Raw genomic sequence first — 12,954 nt, 5'->3', positions numbered from 1 at the left:
AGACTGCAGACCCTCAGCGTCCTGCGCAGTCTCCACCTGGCACAGGGGGTCGCTCCATGGGAGACTGGCAGACCCTCAGCGTCCTGCGCAGTCTCCACCTGGCACAGGAGGGTCACTCTATTGGTCCCTCACTCAGCAGGGAGACTGCAGACCCTCAGCGTCCTGTGCAGTCTCCACCAGGCACAGGGGGGTCACTCCATGGGAGACTGCAGACCCTCAGTGTCCTGTGCAGTCTCCACCTGGCACAGGGGGGTCGCTCCATGGGAGACTGCAGACCCTCAGCGTCCTGCGCAGTCTCCACCTGGCACAGGGGGGTCGCTCCATGGGAGACTGCAGACCCTCAGCGTCCTGCGCAGTCTCCACCTGGCACAGGGGGGTCATACCATGTCTATTTGGGTCCCTCACTTAGCAGGGAGACTGGCAGACCCTCAGCGTCCTACGCAGTCTCCACCTGGCACAGGAGGGTCGCTCCATGGGAGACTGCAGACCCTCAGCGTCCTGCGCAGTCTCCACCTGGCACAGGGGGGGTCGCTCCATGGGAGACTGCAGACCCTTAGCGTCCTGCGCAGTCTCCACCTGGCACAGGGGGGTCGCTCCATGGGAGACTGGCAGACCCTCAGCGTCCTGCGCAGTCTCCACCTGGCACAGGGGGGAGGGGGGGGTCATTCCATGGCTCTTTGTGTCCCTCACTCAGCAGGGAGACTGCAGACCCTCAGCGTCCTGCGCAGTCTCCACCTGGCACAGGGGGGTCGCTCCATGGGAGACTGCAGACCCTCAGCGTCCTGCGCAGTCTCCATGGAGACTGCAGACCCTCACCATCCTGTGCAGTCTCCACCTGGCACAGGGGGTCGCTCCATGGGAGACTGGCAGACCCTCAGCGTCCTGCGCAGTCTCCACCTGCACAGGGGGGTCGCTCCATGGGAGACTGCAGACCCTCAGCGTCCTGCGCAGTGGGAGACTGGCAGACCCTCAGCGTCCTGCGCAGTCTCCACCTGGCACAGGGGGTCGCTCCATGGGAGACTGCAGACCCTCAGCGTCCTGCGCAGTCTCCACCTGGCACAGGGGGGTCGCTCCATGGCTCTTTGGGTCACTCACTCAGCAGGGAGACTGCAGACCCTCAGGGCCCTGTCCTGGTCACAGCATCAAGAACCCATGCGGACCTTCTCCTCTGTCATGCGCAGCTCCAGTTTCACAATTTGGGAGTCTCAAGCTCCCCTTTTCATAATCCTTTACCGGACACAAATCTTATTTAATGTGTCTGTGCTTGGTTTGTGCTCTGGGGTCATTCACTTTGAGCTCCTTCAGAGCGTCTGTCACTCTCTATACTTGAGAGCCCCAAACACAGGCCCCGGGAGTGCCTAGAGGTTCACTCCTGGATCTCAGCCTCAGTAGGTCACAAAGAATCCTCAGCCCTGCTCTTTGAGTCACTTATCACCCAGTCTTCTTCCTGAGATGTCCTCAGCCCTTTCATCACTGACCCTCTTCAGAAACAAGGAGTCCAGCTGGAGAGCACTGGAGAGCCCAGCTCCCTTCCTGGAGTGAGGGTCCCGCCAGCTCTCGAGGAATGCAGCGATCCACAACCCTCTCTGGGGGCCTCTCCCTAGACACGCGCCCCCCACCGGCCCTGGGGTCCGGGGGGGAACCAAAGAACCTTCAAGCACTGCACCCCTCACAGGCACTGCTCATCCTGCACTGTATGCAAACCGCATGTACCCTCATGCACTGCACCCCTCACAGGCACTGCTTATCCTTAGAGCTGTATGCAAACCACATGTACCCTCATGCACTGCTCCCCTCACAGGCACTGCTCATCCTGCACTGTATGCAAACCGCATGTACCCTCATGCACTGTACCCCTCACAGGCACTGCTCATCCTTAGCACTGTATGCAAACCGCACGTACCCTCATGCACTGCACCCCTCACAGGCACTGCTCATCCTTAGCACTGTATGCAAAGCTCATGTACCCTCATGCACTGCACCCCTCACAGGCACTGCTCATCCTGCACTGTATGCAAACCCCATGTACCCTCATGCACTGCACCCCTCACAGGCACTGCTCATCCTTAGCACTGTATGCAAACCGCATGTACCCTCATGCACTGTACCCCTCACAGGCACTGCTCATCCTGCACTGTATGCAAACCGCATGTACCCTCATGCACTGCACCCCTCACAGGCACTGCTCACCTTGCACTGTATGTAAACCGCATGTACCCTCATGCACTGCACCCCTCACAGGCACCAGGTCACCCTGCACTGTATGCAAACCACATGTACCCTCATGCACTGTACCCCTCACAGGCACTGCTCATCCTTAGCACTGTATGCAAACCACATGTACCCTCATGCACTGCAACCCTCACAGGCACCTGCTCATCCTTAGCTCTGTATGCAAACCACACGTACCCTCATGCACTGCACCCCTCACCGGCACTGCTCACCCTGCACTGTATGCAAACCCCATGTACCCTCATGCACTGCACCCCTCACAGGCACTGCTCATCCTTAGCACTCTATGCAGACCGCATGTACCCTCATGTACGGCACCCCTCACAGGCACTGCTCACCCTGCACTGTATGCAAATCACATGTACCCTCATGCACTGCACCCCTCACAGGCACTACTCATCCGGCACTGTATGCAAACCACATGTACCCTCATACACTGCACCCCTCACAGGCACTGCTCATCCTTAGCACTGCATGCAAACCGCATGTACCCTCATCCACTACACCCCTCACAGGCACTGCTCATCCTGCACTGTAAGCAAACCATACGTACCCTCATGCACTGCACCCCTCACAGGCACTGCTCATCCTTAGCACTGTATGCAAACCGCATGTACCCTCATGCACTGCACCCCTCACAGGCACTGCTCATCCTTAGCACTATATGCAAACCACATGTACCCTCATGCACTGCACCCCTCCCAGGCACTGCTCATCCTGCACTGTATGCAAACCCCATGTACCCTCATGCACTGCACCCCTCACAGGCACCAGGTCACCCTGCACTGAATGCAAACCCCATGTACCCTCATGCACTGCACCCCTCACAGGCACTGCTCATCCTTAGCACTATATGCAAACCACACGTACCCTCATGCACTGCAACCCTCCCAGGCACTGCTCATCCTGCACTGTATGCAAACCGCATGTACCCTCATACACTGCACCCCTCCCAGGCACTGCTCAACCTTAGCTCTGTATGCAAACCACATGTACCCTCATGCACTGCAACCCTCCCAGGCACTGCTCATCCTTAGCACTATATGCAAACCCCATGTACCCTCATGCACTGTACCCCTCCCAGGCACTGCTCATCCTTAGAACTGTATGCAAAGCACATGTACCCTCATGCACTGCACCTCTCACAGGCACTGCTCATCCTGCACTGTATGCAAAGCACATGTACCCTCATGCACTGCAACCCTCCCAGGCACTGCTCATCCTTAGCACTATATGCAAACCCCATGTACCCTCATGCACTGTACCCCTCCCAGGCACTGCTCATCCTTAGAACTGTATGCAAAGCACATGTACCCTCATGCACTGCACCTCTCACAGGCACTGCTCATCCTGCACTGTATGCAAACCGCATGTACCCTCATGCACTGCACCCCTCACAGGCACCAGGTCACCCTGCACTGTATGCAAAGCACATGTACCCTCATACACTGCACCCCTCACAGGCACTGCTCATCCTTAGCACTGTATGCAAACCGCATGTACCCTCATGCACTGCACCCCTCACAGGCACTAGGTCACCCTGCACTGTATGCAAAGCACATGTACCCTCATGCACTGCACCCCTCACAGGCACTGCTCATCCTTAGCACTGTGTGCAAACCGCATGTACCCTCATGCACTGCACCCCTCACAGGCACTGCTCATCCTGCACTGTATGCAAACCACATGTACCCTCATGCACTGCACCCCTCACAGGCACTGCTCATCCTGCACTGTATACAAAGCACATGTACCCTCATGCACTGCACCCCTCACAGGCAGCAGGTCACCCTGCACTGTATGCAAACCCCACGTACCCTCATGCACTGCTCCCCTCACAGGCACTCCTCATCCTGCACTGTATACAAAGCACATGCACCCTCATGCACTGCACCCCTCACAGGCACTGCTCATCCTGCACTGTATGCAAACCGCATGTACCATCATGCACTGCACCCCTCACAGGCACTGCTCATCCTGCACCTTATGCAAACCCTGTGTACCCTGATGCACTGCACCCCTCACAGGCACCTGCTCATCCTGCACTGTATGCAAACCGCATGTACCCTCATGCACTGCACCCCTCACAGGCACCAGGTCACCCAGCACTGTATGCAAAGCACATATACCCTCATGCACTGCACCCCTCACAGGCACTGCTCATCCTGCACTGTATGCAAACCTGCATGTACCCTCATGCACTGCACCCCTCACCGGCACCTGCTCACCCTGCACTGTATGCAAAGCACATGTACCCTCGTGCACTGCACCCCTCACAGGCACCAGGTCCCCCTGCACTGTATGCAAACTGCATGTACCCTCATGCATTGCACCCCTCACAGGCACCAGGTCACCCTGCATTGTATGCAAAGCACATGTACCCTCATGCACTGCACCACCCACAGGCACCTGCTCATCCTGCACTGTATGCAAACCCAATGTACCCTCATGCACTGCACCCCTCAGGCACTGCTCATCCTGCACTGTATGCAAACCCCATGTATCCTCATGCACTGCACCCCTCACAGGCACCAGGTCACCCTGCACTGTATGCAAACCCCATGTAGCCTCATGCACTGCACCCCTCACAGGCACTGCTCATCCTTAGCACTTTATGCAAACCGCATGTACCTTCATCCACTACACCCCTCACAGGCACTACTCATCCGGCACTGTATGCAAACCCCATGTACCCTCATGCACTGCACCCCTCACAGGCACCTGCTCATCCTTAGCACTGTATGCAAACCGCATGTACCCTCATGCACTGCACCCCTCACAGACACTCCTCATCCTGCACTGTATACAAACCGCGTGTACCCTCATGGACTGCACCCCTCCCAGGCACTGCTCATCCTGCACTGTATGCAAACCGCATGTACCCTCATGCACTGCACCCCTCACAGGCACCAGGTCACCCTGCACTGTATGCAAAGCACATGTACCCTCATGCACTGCACCCCTCACAGGCACTGCTCATCTTTAGCACTGTGTGCAAACCGCATGTACCCTCATGCACTGCACCCCTCACAGGCACTGCTCATCCTGCACTGTATGCAAACCACATGTACCCTCATGCACTGCACCCCTCACAGGCACTGCTCATCCTGCACTGTATGCAAACCCCATGTACCCTCATGCACTGCACCCCTCACAGGCACCAGGTCACCCTGCACTGTATGCAAAACACATGTACCCTCATGCACTGCACCCCTCACAGGCACCAGGTCACCCTGCACTGTTTGCAATGCACATGTACCCTCATGCACTGCACCCCTCACAGGCACTGCTCATCCTGCACTGTATGCAAACCACATGTACCCTCATGCACTGCACTCCTCACAGGCACCAGGTCACCCTGCAATGTATGCAAAGCACATGTACCCTCATGCACTGCACCCCTCACAGGCACCAGGACACCCTGCACTGTATGCAAAGCACATGTACCCTCATGCACTGCACCCCTCACAGGCACTGCTTATCCTTAGCACTGTATGCAAACCGCATGTACCCTCATGCGCTGTACCCCTGACAGGCACTGCTCATCCTTAGCACTGTATGCAAACCGCTTGTACCCTCATGCACTGCACCCCTCACAGACACAGCTCATCCTTGGCACTGTATGAAAACCAGCATGTACCCTCATGTACGGAACCTCTCACAGGCACTGCTCATCCTTAGCACTGTATGCAAACCACATGTACCCTCATGCACTCCACCCCTCACAGGCACCAGGTCACCCTGACCTGTATGCAAAGCACATGTACACTCATGAACTGCACCCCTCCCAGGCACTGCTCATCCTTAGCACTGTATGCAAACCGCATGTACCCTCATGCACTGCACCCCTCACAGGCACTGCTCATCCTGCACTGTATGCAAACCCCATGTACCCTCATGCACTGCACCCCTCACAGGCACTGCTCATCCTGCACTGTATGCAAACCGCAGGTACCCTTATGCACTGCACCCCTCACAGGCACCAGGTCACCCTGCACAGCGTTTGTATTTTGCTTTGCTTTTGCCGCCCTAAGTGCGCCGGGTATGCCCACACGTGGGTCCGGGGCTCACTGTGCCACTGGATTCAAGCTAGCCTGGCTGAAGAGGGGTGAAACCCCGAAACCGGTCCCAGGATGCTTGTTTCCGGTCCAGGGAGAACCTGGCCTGGCAGTTCGGGCTGGACTGTTCCCATGTGGAACAGGGTCAAGACTGATTTGCATATGGCTGGGTTCAAACTGGGGTGGCATGGTGAGCAAAATAATGGATGGATTAAACCCAGATCTGTGACTGGGGGTGAATGTTTGATTGGTTCCGCATTCCGTCCATCCAGTTACGCTATCCCACAGCGTTTGTATTTTGCTTTGCATCCTGCACTGTATGCAAACCCCATGTACCCTCATGCACTGCACCCCTCACAGGCACCAGGTCACCCTGCACTGTATGCAAAGCACATGTACACTCATGAACTGCACCCCTCCCAGGCACTGCTCATCCTTAGCACTGTATGCAAACCGCATGTACCCTCATGCACTGCACCCCTCACAGGCACCAGGTGACCCTGCACTGTATGCAAAGCACATGTACCCTCATGCACTGCACCCCTCACAGGCACCTGCTCATCCTTAGCAATGTATGCAGAACGTATGTACCCTCATGCACTGCACCCCTCACAGGCACTGCTCATCCTTAGCACTGTATGCAAACCGCATGTACCCTCATGTGCTGCACCCCTCAGAGGCACCAGGTCACCCTGCACTGTATGCAAACCGCATGTACCCTCATGCACTGCACCCCTCACAGGCACCAGGACACCCTGCACTGTATGCAAACCGCATGTACCCTCATGCACTGCACCCCTCACAGGTGCTGCACAGGGAGGGGTATGAGTGAGAGCGGTGCTACACAGGGAGCGGTATGAGTGAGAGCGGTGCAGCACAGGGAGGGGTGTGAGTGAGAGCGGTGCAGCTCAGGGAGGGGTCTGAGAGAGAGCGGTGTGTGGTGCTGCACAGGGAGGGGTATGAATAAGAGCGGTGCGTGGTGCAGCACAGGGAGGGTTGTGAGTGAGAGCGGTGCAGCACAAGGAGGGGTATGAGTGAGAGCGGTGCTGCACAGGGAGGGGTATGAGTGAGAGCGGTGCAGCACAGGGAGGGGTATAAGTGAGAGCGGTGCGCGGTGCAGCGCAGGGAGGGGTATGAGTGAGAGCGGTGCGCGGTGCAGCGCAGGGAGGGGTATGAGTGAGAGCGGTGCAGCTCAGGGAGGGTTGTGAGTGAGAGCGGTGCAGCACAGGGAGGGGTATGAGTGAGAGCGGTGCAGCACAGGGAGGGGTATAAGTGAGAACGGTGCGCGGTGCAGCGCAGGGAGGGGTATGAGTGAGAGCGGTGCGCGGTGCAGCGCAGGGAGGGGTATGAGTGAGAGCGGTGTGCGATGCTGCACAGGGAGGGGTATGAGTGAGAGCGTGCGCGGTGCTGCACAGGGAGGGGTGTGAGTGAGAGCGGTGCAGCACAGGGAGGGGTATGAGTGAGAGCGGTGCTGCACAGGGAGGGGTATAAGTGAGAACGGTGCGCGGTGCAGTGCAGGGAGGGGTATGAGTGAGAGCGGTGTGCGATGCAGCACAGGGTGGGGTATGAGTGAGAGCGGTGCAGCACAGGGTGGGGTATGAGTGGGAACGGTGCAGCACAGGGAGGAGTATGAGTGGGAGCGGTGCAGCACAGGGAGGGGTGTGAGTGAGAGCGGTGCAGCACAGGGAGGGGTATGAGTGAGAGCGGTACAGCACAGGGAGGGGTATGAGTGAGAGTGGTGCAGCACAGGGAGGGGTATGAGTGAGAGCGGTGCAGCACAGGGTGGCTTATGAGTGAGAGCGGTGCTGCACAGGGAGGGGTATGAGTAAGAGCGGTGCGCGGTGCAGCACAGGGAGGGGTATGAGTGAGAGCGTTGCGTGGTGCAGCACAGGGAGGGGTATGAGAGAGAGCGGCACGCGGTACAGCGCATAAGGGTACATGCGGTTTGCATACAGTGCCTGTGAGAGGGTCAGTGCATGAGGGTAAATGTGCTTTGTATACAGTTCAGGGTGAGCAGTGCCTGGGAGGGGTGCAGTGCATGAGGGTACATGCAGTTTGCATACAGTGCAGGATGAGCAGTGCCTGTGAGGGGTGCAGTGCATGAGGGTACATGGGGTTTGCATACAGTGCTAAGGATGAGCAGTGCCTGTGAGGGGTACAGTGCATGAGGGTACATGCGGGTTTCCATACAGTGCAGGATGAGCAGGTGCCTGTGAGGGGTGCATTGCATGAGGGTACATGCAATTTTCATGCAGTGCTAAGGATGAGCAGTGCCTGTGAGGGGTGCAGTGCATGAGGGTACATGGGATTTGCATACAGTGCAGCGTGACCTGGTGCCTGTGAGGGGTGCAGTGCATGAGGGCACATGCGGTTTGCATACAGTTCAGGGTGAGCTGGTGCCTGTGAGGGGTGCAGTGCATGAGGGTACATGCGGTTTGCATACAGTGCTAAGGATGAGCAGTGCCTGTGAGGGGTGCAGCACATGAGGGTACATGCGGTTTGCATACAGTGCTAAGGATGAGCAGTGCCTGTGAGGGGTGCAGTGCATGAGGGTACATGTGCTTTGCATACAGTGCAGGGTGACCTGGTGCCTGTGAGGGGTGCAGTGCATGAGGGTACATGCGGTTTGCATACAGTGCAGGGTGAGCAGTGCCTGTGAGGGGTGCAGTGCATGAGGGTACATGTGGTTTGCATACAGTGCTAAGGATGAGCAGTGCCTGTGAGGGGTGCATTGCATGAGGGTACATGTGCTTTGCATTCACTGCAGGGTGACCAGGTGCCTGTGAGGGGTACAGCGCATGAGGGTACATGCTGCACCGCGCAACGCTCTCACTCATACCCCTCCCTGTGCTGCACCGAGCACCGCTCTCACTCATACCCCTCCCTGTGCAGCACCGCACACCGCTCTCACTCATACCCCTCCCTGTGCTGCACCGCTCTCACTCATACCCCTCCCTGTGCAGCACCGCACACCGCTCTCACTCATACCCCTCCCTGTGCTGCACCGCTCTCTCATACCCCTCCCGGCGCTGCACCGCTTTCACTCACACCCCTCCCTGCGCTGCACCGCTCTCACTCATACCCATCCCTGTGCTGCACCGCTCTCACTCATACCCCTCCCTGTGGTGCACCGTGCACCGCTCTCACTCATACCCCTCCCTGTGCAGCACCGCTCTCACTCATACCCTTCCCTGTGCTGCACTTCTCTCACTCACACCCCTCCCTGTGCTGCACCGCTCTCACTCATACCGCTCCCTGTGTAGCACCGCTCTCACTCATATCCCTCCCTGTGCAGCACCGCACACCGCTTTCACTCATACCCCTCTGTGTGCAGCACCACTCTCACTCATACCCCTCCCTGTGCTGCACCGCTCTCACTCCTACCCCTCCCTGTGCAGCACCGCTCTCACTCCTACCCCTCCCTGTGCTGCACCGCTCTCACTCATACCCCTCCCTGTGCTGCACCGCTCTCACTCATACCCCTCCCTCTGCTGCACCGCTCTCACTCATACCCCTCCCTCTGCTGCACCGCTCTCACTCATACCCCTCCCTGTGCTGCACCGCTCTCACTCATACCCCTCCCTGTGCTGCGGCGCTCTCACTCATACCCCTCCCTGTGCTGCGGCGCTCTCACTCATACCCCTCCCTGTGCTGCACCGCTCTCACTCCTACCACTCCCTGTGCTGCACTGCGAACTGCTCTCACTCACACCCCTCCCTTTGCAGCACCGCGCACCGCTCTCACTCATACCCCTCTCTTTGCAGCACCGCGCACCGCTCTCACTCATACCCCTCCCTGTGCTGCACCGCTCTCACTCATACCCCTCTCTGTGCAGCACCGCTCTCACTCATACCCTTCCCTGTGCTGCACAGCTCTCACTCATACCCCTCCCTGTGCTGTACCTTTCTCACTCATACCCCTCCCTGAGCTGCACCGCTCTCACTCATACCCCTCCCTGCGCTGCACTGCTCTCCCTCACGCCCCTCCCTGTGCTGCACCGTGCACCGCTCTCACTCATACCCCTCCCTGTGCTGCACCGTGCACCGCTCTCACTCATACCCCTCCCTGTGCTGCACCACTCTCACTCACACCCCTTCCTCTGCTGCACCGCTCTCCCTCACACCCCTCCCTGTGCTGTACCGCTCTCACTCATACCCCTCACTGTGCTGCACCGCGCACCGCTCTCACTCATACCCCTCCCTGTGCTGCGCCACTCTCACTCACACCCCTCCCTGTGCTGCACCGCTCTCACTCACACCCCTCCCTGTGCTGCACCGCTCTCACTCACACCCCTCCCTGTGCTGCACCGCTCCCACTCCTACCCCTCCCTGTGCTGCACCGCTCTCACTCCTACCCCTCCCTGTGCTGCACCGCTCTCACTCATATCCCTCTCTGTGCTGCACCGCTCACTCCTACCCCTCCCTGTGCAGCAACGCTCTCACTCCTACCCCTCCCTGTGCAGCACCGCTCTCACTCATATTCATCCCTGTGCTGCACCGCTCTCACTCATACCCATCCCTGTGCTGCACCGCTCTCACTCATACCCATCCCTGTGCTGCACCGCTCTCACTCATACCCATCCCTGTGCTGCACCGCTCTCACTCATACCCATCCCTGTGCTGCACCGCTCTCACTCATACCCCTCCCTATGCTGTACCGCTCTCACTCATACCCCTCCCTGTGCTGCACCGTGCACCGCTCTCACTCATACCCCTCCCTGTGCTGCACCGCTCTCACTCATACCCCTCCCTGTGCTGCACTGCTCTCGCTCATACCCCTCCCTGTGCTGCACCGCTCTCACTCACACCCCTCCCTGTGCTGCACCGCTCTCACTCACAACCCTCCCTGTGCTGCACCGCTCTCACTCATACCCCTCCCCGTGCTGCACCGCTCACTCCTACCCTTCCCTGTGCTGCACCGCTCTCACTCATACCCCTCCCTGTGCTGCACCGCTCTCACTCATATCCCTCCCTGTGCTGCACCGCTCACTCCTACCCCTCCCTGTGCAGCACCGCTCTCACTCATACCCCTCCCTGTGCTGCACTGCTCTCACTCATACCCCTCCCTGTGCTGCACCGCTCTCACTCACACCCCTCCCTGTGCTGCACCGCTCTCACTCACACCCCTCCCTGTGCTGCACCGCTCTCACTCACAACCCTCCCTGTGCTGCACCGCGCACCACTCTCACTCACACCCCTCCCTGTGCTGCACCGCTCCCACTCATACCCCTCCCTGTGCTGCACCGCTCCCACTCATACCCCTCCCTGTGATGCACCGCTCTCACTCCTACCCCTCCCTGTGCTGCACCGCTCTCACTCATATCCCTCCCTGTGCTGCACCGCTCACTCCTACCCCTCCCTGTGCAGCACCGCTCTCACTCATACCCCTCCCTGTGCTGCAATGCTCTCACTCATACCCCTCCCTGTGCTGCACCGCTCTCACTCACACCCCTCCCTGTGCTGCACCGCTCTCACTCACAACCCTCCCTGTGCTGCACCGCTCTCACTCATACCCCTCCCCGTGCTGCACCGCTCACTCCTACCCTTCCCTGTGCTGCACCGCTCTCACTCATACCCCTCCCTGTGCTGCACCGCTCTCACTCATATCCCTCCCTGTGCTGCACCGCTCACTCCTACCCCTCCCTGTGCAGCACCGCTCTCACTCATACCCCTCCCTGTGCTGCACTGCTCTCACTCATACCCCTCCCTGTGCTGCACCGCTCTCACTCACACCCCTCCCTGTGCTGCACCGCTCTCACTCACACCCCTCCCTGTGCTGCACCGCTCTCACTCACAACCCTCCCTGTGCTGCACCGCTCTCACTCATACCCCTCCCCGTGCTGCACCGCTCACTCCTACCCCTCCCTGTGCTGCACCGCTCTCACTCATACCCCTCCCTGTGCTGCACCGCTCTCACTCATACCCCTCCCTGTGCTGCACCGCTCTCACTGATACCCCTCCTTGTGCTGCACCGTGCACCGCTCTCACTCATACCCCTCCCTGGGCTGCACCACGCACCGCTCTCACTCACACCCCTCCGTGTGCAGTACCGCTCTCACTCATACCCCTCCGTGTGCTGCACCGCTCTCACTCACACCCCTCCCTGTGCTGCACCGCTCTCACTCCTACCCCTCCCTGTGCAGCACCGCTCTCACTCCTACCCCTCCCTGTGCTGCACCGCTCTCACTCATACCCCTCCCTGTGCTGCGGCGCTCTCACTCATACCCCTCCCTGTGCTGCACCGCTCTCACTCCTACCACTCCCTGTGCTGCACTGCGAACTGCTCTCACTCACACCCCTCCCTTTGCAGCACCGCGCACCGCTCTCACTCATACCCCTCTCTTTGCAGCACCGCGCACCGCTCTCACTCATACCCCTCCCTGTGCTGCACTATGCACCGCTCTCACACCCCTCCCTGTGCAGCACAATGCACCGCTCTCACTCATACCCCTCCCTGTGCAGCACAGCTCTCACTCACTCCCCTCCTTGTGCTGCACTGCTCTCACTCATACCCCTCCCTGAGCTGCACCGCTCTCACTCACACCCCTCCCTGTGCTGCACCGCTCTCACTCATAACCCTCCCTGTGGTGCACCGCGCACCGCTCTCACTCACACCCCTCCCTGTGCTGCACTGCTCTCACTCATACCCCTCCCTGTGCTGCACC

This window comes from Pleurodeles waltl, chromosome 7 (assembly GCF_031143425.1).
Source record: "Pleurodeles waltl isolate 20211129_DDA chromosome 7, aPleWal1.hap1.20221129, whole genome shotgun sequence".
Taxonomy (NCBI): domain Eukaryota; kingdom Metazoa; phylum Chordata; class Amphibia; order Caudata; family Salamandridae; genus Pleurodeles; species Pleurodeles waltl.
Note: the sequence above shows the minus strand (reverse complement) of the source record.